General features: G+C 37.2%; 1 non-coding gene across 1 annotated transcript; it reads left to right on the top strand.

Annotated features, from left to right (window-relative positions):
• Nucleotides 1-1359: 1359 nt before the first annotated feature.
• Nucleotides 1360-1432, top strand: TRNAK-UUU (transfer RNA lysine (anticodon UUU)). Its single transcript has one exon. It is a non-coding gene; the product is annotated as a tRNA-Lys (tRNA).
• Nucleotides 1433-9541: the final 8109 nt, after the last annotated feature.

The following is a 9541-nucleotide window of genomic DNA, read 5'->3' as shown; positions in this document are numbered from 1 at the left end:
GCCCTTGAGTAGTTTGGAATTGTAAGTTTAGGATATGTGTTCATGTTATTAATTTGACATCATAAAATAAGCACAATTTCTAATTTATAGAATCGTATGAGGGCCTGGCGTGGCCAAGTGTGTCTTAACAGTATTTTACTTGCAGGATATTTCAGTAATATATATTGAACCTGGGTTAATCGAGTTGAAGAATATTATTGTCTGGTCACTTTTGACGTCAATAGAAGCTGGTTAACGCTGTTAGGTAATATATGCCACGAAGGTGGTGCTGTCCACTGACTAAAGAAAGCGATTTAACATTCCGAATCTAAGTGCGTTTTCCTTTTACTATTTTTCACGAATCCAGCTACAGAGAAATCTTGTTTTAAATTAAGTCTAGAATATATTCGTGTTTAGTAGTGTGTTGTTCCCTCCTGTAGGAAGGAAGGCTACGAGACTAAACACCCACAAGGAAGAAGAAAAATGACTTCCACTCGTCCATCACGAGTACGCACACTACATTATTCTAATTTAGTTAATTATAATAAAGGCTTAGGTTCACTCTTTCAAACGCACCCAGACACATTATTTTTAATGTAAAAGAGAGAACTCAATCAAACTACTTTTACTACAAAAATATTTCCAAACTTCTCTTGTGAACTCTGCTGTTATTGCGGAATAATAAATCTGATGCTTGTCGGGAAATAGGTTTTATGTGAGAATACCACAATGATATAATAAATTATTATCGCTGCGCCACCAGGAGGAGGGGAGAAAGTAAAAATTAAAAACTATACGCTGGTGTAAAGATTACACACGAGTACAAAACTGATATAACTGACAAAAACAAGAGTTAGTGTGAACAGTATTAATTAATTTGACGATATTTTCTATGCTCAGGTTTCTTCGAGTTTCTTATAATATGCAAACAACCAGGTATTGCTTATGTAAAATATGTTACAATAAAACCACAAAATATTTTGAAGTATCTGACTGGAAAGTGAGTTAATTTAAATAAACATCCAACAACCAATCTCCAAAGCCCTCGTGTAGCTTTGCGCGAAATTTCAAACAAACCCAAAAATCAATCTAAATATATTATTACCATCCATAGTTAAATTATACCAAAAAATAAGTATGCCACTTTTCTTTCGCTGTTCGTGCATTTTCAAATGAACCAGCGCAGACTATGTTGACGAGTCACGCACGCGCAAACTAAATATGAAGTATAGTCAATCTAACGAAAAAAATAACGTTTAAACGTTGACTATAATTTAAAATACTATGATCAAAAACTCAATTGAAACTTAAAACAATAAATAAATTTTTAAAATCATTTGATAAACGGCTTAAAAAGACTCAGTAAACGTTTTCTTTCGAGCCCGGATAGCTCAGTCGGTAGAGCGTTAGGCTTTTAACCTAACGGTCCAGGGTTCGAGTCCCTGTTCGGGCGTTTAAATGTTTTTCTTTTTATTGAATGTTTTATATAATGCATTATTATTGATTTCATCGAGATGTAAATATTTTCTATAAATCTATTTGTATTTTTATTGTATTAAACGTATCAGTACGTTAGTATACCACTTAAAAAATTAAAACATGTCTAATTGTTAATCAAATATTCTTAAAACTACGATTTTGAAAAATTAATGAATAAGTAATTACATTAAGACCATATCGAAAAACTTGTGTTTAACTTAAGATATAGTTGCACATAAACACATTCTATGAGACTTGTTTTGTTGGAAGCAAACCGATAGTGTTCGGTAATTGTTATTGAATATATGTATTGACGAAATCCCCCCAGCGGATCAGCAATATGATTGCGAACGTACAACGGGTTTCGATACCCGTGCTAACCAAAACACACATACTGAATATCGAAACCCGGATTCTACTGGGATTGTCAGTGGAAGACAGAACCTATGTTAAGAAATCCTGTCTGTGTCAGTTTACAGAGTCTCTTTAAAAAGCCCACCGTAGGCCCAGCAGCATGTCTGAGAAGAGCACTGATAACCACTTGTGTACCTTTGTTTAGTTCAGGTCAAGTCTCCTTACAAAATGTTGAAAATTTAAACATTTAACAAAACACATTATAATATATAAAAACTCGTATGATTGTGGGTCATGTTTGCTATACAATGTTAACAATAATAAATATTATGTGGTTCGTGTACCGTTGTGTGAATCCGATAATTTTCGGTTTGTATTCCGTTGCCGCATACTTCGGATATAAAGACCAGGTGCGTTATAAGAGTAAGAGTAAAATCCCACTATTCTCTTAAAAAAGCCCAAGAGCTGGCGATGGGTAATGTCGACTAGCTGCCATTACTCTAGTCAGTTAGTTCAAAATTAGGAACTGATTCTGAATATCGTCTTCGAATAGCTTTGCGCAAATATTCGATATAAAACAAACCCACGCAGCTATCTACTTTAGAGAACATAAGTGGATCACATTATATTTAATTTTTTGAACTTGGAATAATTTTTTTTAAAGCTGGAATAAAATAATTTCAAGACTTCAATATTCTTTCCCTATTTAAGAAAAACAACCGATAAACTCAAAAGTTGTTTTTTTTCACTATTCGTTGGTAAAAGAGTAGCCCAAGAGCTGGCGGTGGGTGGTGATGACTAGCTGTCTTCCCTCTTAAATTATACTGCTAAAGTAGGGATGGCTAGCGTGTAGCGTTACCCAAAATTCGAAAACAACTAGCAGAGGCCCGCCAAAATTTGCGATCAAATTAGTATTCTTACTGCAATAGTAGTTTTTTAGCCCTTCGTTCGCGACTTGTATAAGTCTACCTGCCGCCCTATGCGCGAATTTTTGCGGCGAGCAATTTAAAATGTTGCGTGCAAAATGCTTGTATCATATAATGTCAGTTATAGTCGCCTCCAATAAAATCATGTCAACTGCAGTTCAAAGGTTAAATACGGAGTTTCTAGAATAATTCTAATCGCACACTCCGAAAGATTGTCTCAGTTAAGCCTTTATTAAGTGCGGCCTGTATTCGACAATGAGATTAATTACGTTATTTGCTTGAGTTCAGTTAGGGCTAAGCGTTACCACAGTTAACATTATAATGTTATTCTATGACCTAACGTTAAATCCTTTTATAAAACTTTGATGAACGTTTAATATATTGTTCTAAACAACGTCTACTAAACTGTATTTAAATCTGCCTTTTGTTCAAATCCGTTGAAATAAATGTGCAACTTAAGATAGTAAAATACCCTCGCATTTTCAGGACAGACAAAGACAGTACAATTATACAGGGTGTTCAGAAAGTCACTGTGCAGTTTTGTAATCATAGTTTATTATATTTCAGATTTTGAGTTCAGTATGGTTTTAACAATTGAAGAACGTGTATGGCTCGTCGAACACGTATTCCGAGAAGGTGGTAGATACACAGATGTGGTGCGACAGCGAGTTGCTGAAAAATTCCCAGATACACCTGTTCCACATCGCAACGCAGTTGATAAGTTTCGGGAAACAGAATCTGTGGATGATGCCAAACGCTGTGGAAGGCCAGCAAAGCTATCGAAGCTAGTCATCACCACCCACCGCCAGCTCTTGGGCTACTCTTTTACCAACGAATAGTGGGATTGATCGTAACATTATAACGTCCCCACGGCTGAAAGGGCGAGCATGTTTGGAGCAAATATGTAAGAAAACGTTTATAGTATAACTGTTGGATATTTCTGACAGTGTGATGCAGAGTCCATCAAAATCATTACGAAAGTTAGCTCAGCAGCATGATAATGGTCTTGGAACTGGTCATGAGGTCGTCAGAAAGAAATTAAATCTCTTCCCATACAAAATAATGGCGGTACAAGAACTGGAAGCAACTGATAATGAAAAACGAACACGCTATTGCAGATGGTTTAACCGATTTATCGAAGAGAATACAGTTAATGTGTTGGATGTGACCTTTTTCACCGACGATGGTTCCATCTCTCGGGTTACATTAATTCACAAAATTCAAGATTGTGTTCATCCGACAATCCTCACAGTTTGCACGAAACACCCCTTCATGGTTCCAAGGTTGGTGTGTGGGTTGCGATTTCCAGACGTCAAATTATTGGCCCCATTTTCTTTATGAACACAATAAACAGCGCTATTGTTCGGAGATTCTTCACACCTTCATCGGTCAGATGACAAGTGATGAAATCAATAACTCATGGTTTCAACAGAATGGTGTTACTGCCCACACATCTCACACATCTATGCGGTTATTAAAGAAATGTTTTGTAGACCGCATTATTTCCAAAGACGTGTGGCCCCCACGCTCACCAGATCTTAATCCACCAGACTTTTATCTATGGGGAGCAGCTAAATCTGCAGTGTATCGAGATAGTCCGCGCACGCTCGATGACTTGAAAGCAACGATAACAGCATTCATTCAGTCTATTTCAAGCCAACTAATAGCGGTGTTTAGAATTAGAAGGATCCAGGCCTGTATTGATGCCAACGGGGGTCACTTTCAACATTGTTTATAATTGTCATACATAATTACCTCCTGTATTCCATATTGAAACATGTCTGTTAATAAATATATAAGAGCACAGTGACTTTCCGAACACCCTGTAGTAAATAAATAATTCCTTCCTAATAGATTCTCATACATGTGTAAATTTACCACATTAAGTATTGGGAGTTAGTTACCAATAGGTTCCCGTGTTTCACTGTTTAATATTGTGTAAGGTTCCGTTTTTTGTTTCCGTAGGAATTAAACACTTATTTTTAAACGTGGGTTTATATATATGTGTGTGTGTGTGTGTGTGTTGTTGTTGCTTTTTTATTTCGCGCAAAGCTACACGAGGGCTATCTGCGCTAGCAGTCCCTAATTTAGCAGTGTAGGATTAGAGGGAAGGCAGCTAGTCATAACCATCCACCGCCAACTCTTGGGCTACTCTTTTACCAACGAATAGTGGGATTGACCGTCACATTATAACGCCCCCACGAGTGGAAGGGCGAGCATGTTTGGTGCGACGGGGATTCGAACCCGCGACCCTCAGATTACGAGTCGAGCGCCTTAACACACCTGGCCATGCTGGTCCTATGTGTTTGTGCATGTGTAACTAAATGGAGCGTGTTTATATATATACACAGTATGATTTTTATATTAACAATTTATTCTGACACAGTTAAAACCTGATAAAACTATCCATTCTGACCATTGTTTTCATCTACTCTACAATATACTAACTACAAAACGTCTTTTTGTTTGTTTGTTTGTTTTGAATTTCGCACAAAGCTACTCGAGAGCTATCTGTGCTAGCCGTTCCTAATTTAGCAGTGTGAGACTAGAGGGAAGGCAGATAGTCATCACCACCCACCGCCAACTCTTGGGCTACTCTTTTACCAACGAATAGTGGGATTGACCGTCACATTATACACCCCCACGGCTGGTAGGGCGAGCATGTTTAGGGCGACGGGGGCGCGAACCCGCGACCCTCGGATTACGAGTCGCACGCCTTACGCGCTTGGCCTACTACAAAACGAACATAAAATGCAGGTTAATCAAACATGGATAGGAAGTTGAATTTTAATATTGTATATTGTAAGAATAGTTATCCTTTATTTCGACATGAAAAAAAACTTGTCTACTCATCCATAACAATATTTCTTTACAATTCATTTTTATTCTGATAGCATTTGGTTGTAAATATTAAGCCTTAACCACTGTTAATGTTTTAATACAATTCCATAATCGTTTCTATAAAATATACCAAATTTCTTTAAAAATAACAAAGACAGTTAAGTAATTGTAGTAATCTGAGACGGTTCACATCTACACATAAATATATTCAAATTCCAGTAAACTAATTATGGTGATATGTAAATTTGCGCATGATATATTACCTACTTAACTCTGTGAGAGTAATTCGAAAACCAAGCGCTGGCGACCATCGTCCACTGTTTCTGTTTCTCATTTGCATGAAGAAATTAAGTTATGCTTTTATAAAACATCTGTTGAAACAACGTTTGTTTCAAATATATATTCATAAACAAAGGCGTTACAACGAAATTTCCACCCATCTCTCGCACTAGAATACAGTGATCTGTGTGCATGAATAGTTGATTTACAGACATCCACAAACGCTGCGACCGAAGACTAATGGTATGTCTTCGTGTGGAACAGCATGCATATCAGTTTCATTCTCCAGCTTCTTGAGCTATGTGACAGTTAAACACATATCTTCGCTGCACAAGTATAAAATAACGTACGGGCTTTGGCACACATGACTTCTGTAGCTTTTCGAGACAGCGTTCCTTTTAATTATGTTACGTACTGTTGCCTGAAGCACGTGGGTGACGTTTGCTCCCAACCTTTGTGTACGCAGATTCTCAGCTGTTATAAAAAGCTATATTTTGCTTAACACAGCTGGAGTAAGACTTGTTTGAAGTCTCTTTCTATATGGTCCTGGGACAACAAGTTGATCCATATACCCTTACTTCCAGTGCTATTAAGCACAAAAGATATTCTAGTTATGGAGATCCTAAATCTCATCTGAATACATCTTTATAATCTGTATATATGAATACTTTGATTCAGAAATTCAGAAGAGCTGTACAATATATTTACCCAAAGCAACCAACTTTAAATGACATCACACTATCGACTAATGCCACGCAATGCAAAATATAGTTGTGATACATTCCGTTCCATAGTGACATCATATATGTTGTAATTCTCACGTAACTTGCTGATTTACATATACAAAATCCATATAATATTATACACTCAACCTTCTTAATAACGCAGCTGGAATCGAATATGATCACCTACAGCTTACACAAAATCGATGAAAATTAAACTACTATTACATAAAGTGGCACTGTTATAAAAATATATGTATTGGAACATGTCTGAATCAATGGCAACACCGATTTAAATTACACCCACTTGGAGTGTCCGCCTGAATCAATGACAACACCGATTTAAATTACACCCACTTGGAGTGTCCGCCTGAATCAATGGCAACACCGATTTAAATTACACCCACTTGGAGTGTCCGCCTGAATCAATGGCAACACCGATTTAAATTACACCCATTTGGAGTGTCCGCCTGAATCAATGACAACATCGATTTAAATTACACCCACTTGGAGTGTCCACCTGAATCAATGGCAACACCGATTTAAATTGCACACACTTGGAGTGTCTGCCTGAATCAATGACAACACCGATTTAAATTACACCCGCTTGAAGTGTCCGCCTGAATCAATGGTAACACCGATTTAAATTACACCCACTTGGAGTGTCCGCCTGAATCAATAGCAACACCGATTTAAATTACACCCACTTGTGTGTTCGCCTGAATCAATGGTAACACCGATTTAAATTACACCCACTTAAGAGTGTCCGCCTGAATCAATGGCAACACCGATTTAAATTACACCCAAACAATAAGTTCTTACTTTATCGACTTCAAATTGTTTTCTCGCTAGTATAATCGCCATACATATTGTAAACTACAATTGTACGATGAATGTTTTTCCCTATTAAATTGAATATTGGTCCATAAAACATTACAATAAAAACAACTTATTGCCATAAATAACGTATGCGTATGCATAGGAAGGAATGCGCCTACTGATGTGTTTTGTCATTAATTAGCACCTCTCTTTACGTAAACATAAAAAATATACTACTTTAGTGGACAATAAAACAACTTGAGTATACTACCTACAACAGCAAATTGAAACCATTTCAAAATTACGCTTAATTAATACAATGTAGGATAAAGTCTACAAGTATATGTTTATTAAACAGACACAATGCCTTTTAACAAATATGGTAGAAAAGTAATGACATATTGTGATGTCTTACGACATAAACTGTACTCTTAAACGTTGTTTCTTGTTAAAACAGAGATTGGTTTTCAGCTATTTGTTTCTTTTATATGCCTACTCCCAAGAAAACTTTCAAACACTTCCATTCCAAGATTGTTTGGCAATTCTGATTTGTTTCTACAAAAGAAAACTATTACTTTAAAAAATCTTACTTCTTTCGTTAAAGACGCTGAAACTGTGAATAGTTTATAGATATTTATTCATAAAACATTTTTTGTAATGTTTAAACAAAAAAAGGAGAAGACAATTAGAATTTTCAGTATAATTTAATGGTATCACGTGAATCAAAGGATCTGGTCAGAAATCCCTTGAGATCAGATGTAGAAGTCCATAGTTTTAACCTACTGACCACAGTGAGGGCCCGGCATGGCCTAGCGCGTAAGGCGTGCGACTCGTAATCCGAGGGTCGCGGGTTCGCGCCCGAGTCGCCCTAAACATGCTCGCCCTCCCAGCCGTGGGGGTGTATAATGTGACGGTCAATCCCACTATTCGTTGGTAAAAGAGTAGCCCAAGAGTTGGCGGTGGGTGGTGATGACTAGCTGCCTTCCCTCTAGTCTTACACTGCTAAATTAGGGACGGCTAGCACAGATAGCCCTCGAGTAGCTTTGTGCGAAATTCCCAAACAAACAAACAAACAAACAAAAGACCACAGTGAGAACAATTGCCAGTAGCGCCCTCTGTCACAAATACAGTTTTGAATCGTTACAACAGAACTCTCAGTCACAAGTATAACACGTTCCTTGCTGAAAGGGTGTGTTTATGGCGTCTTCACGGAGAGACAAGTGCATATTTTCTTCGTAGTCTTAAAATAATTTTAACCTTCCCCATGTAGAATATGTTTCCTCACGCTGAAAATTTAAAACTTTGGTTGTTTTCATACATATTATACGCATTTTCCCACAATAAGTTTTTTTATTTTTTTAATTTCGCGCAAAGCTACTCAAGGATTAACCGCGCTAGCTGTCCCTAATTTATCAGCATAAGACTAGCAGCTAGCCATCACCACTCACCACCAGCTCTTGGACAACTACTCCTCTACCAACGAATAGTGGGATTGACCGTAATGTTATAACACCCCCACAGTTGAAAGGGTGAGCATGTTTGGTGCGACAGAGATTCGAGCCAGTGAGTTACGAGTCAAGCGCCCTAACCACCTGAGCATGCCGGGCCTCACCATAATAAGAGGCTTAATACGTTGTGTTTCGCTGACTTTCAGGCCCAAGCCGTGCTGATGAGCCTTTGATAGGCGAAACTACAATGCACGGCAGAAAGTACAGCCAATCAGAGAATGCATTAGATCTCCACGTCACAGATTCTCTTTTCAATTTCACCTCTGATATTCGTTTTATTCTAAGTTTAGTAACCAAAAATACACGTATAAAAATAAATATGTAACTACTATTAAGATTTATATTTTAATTATACAACTTCTCAAGAATATTGTGTCATAATTAGTTGTATTTATGCGCGAAACAACTTAACTTCGTTTCAGTTAATTACAATAAGTATCCCTCACGTATGTTCTTACCTTCCCCCTGATTAACGATTTCAACTTAAGATCTCAAGTTGTGAAAAAAACTGATCTAAACCGAGGGCCTTAAGGTTTAAATAGTGTGGTTAAAATTAGTTCTATTATACAGCTTTCATCACCCAGATTTGTTTCTCAGTGTAAGTGCTACGTACCTCTTCCCGACGAATAAATTC

This window comes from Tachypleus tridentatus, chromosome 8 (assembly GCF_004210375.1).
Source record: "Tachypleus tridentatus isolate NWPU-2018 chromosome 8, ASM421037v1, whole genome shotgun sequence".
In the NCBI taxonomy this organism is placed as follows: Eukaryota; Metazoa; Arthropoda; class Merostomata; order Xiphosura; family Limulidae; genus Tachypleus; species Tachypleus tridentatus.
The sequence above is the reverse complement of the archived record's forward strand: the minus strand, read 5'-3'. Positions and strand labels throughout refer to the sequence as shown.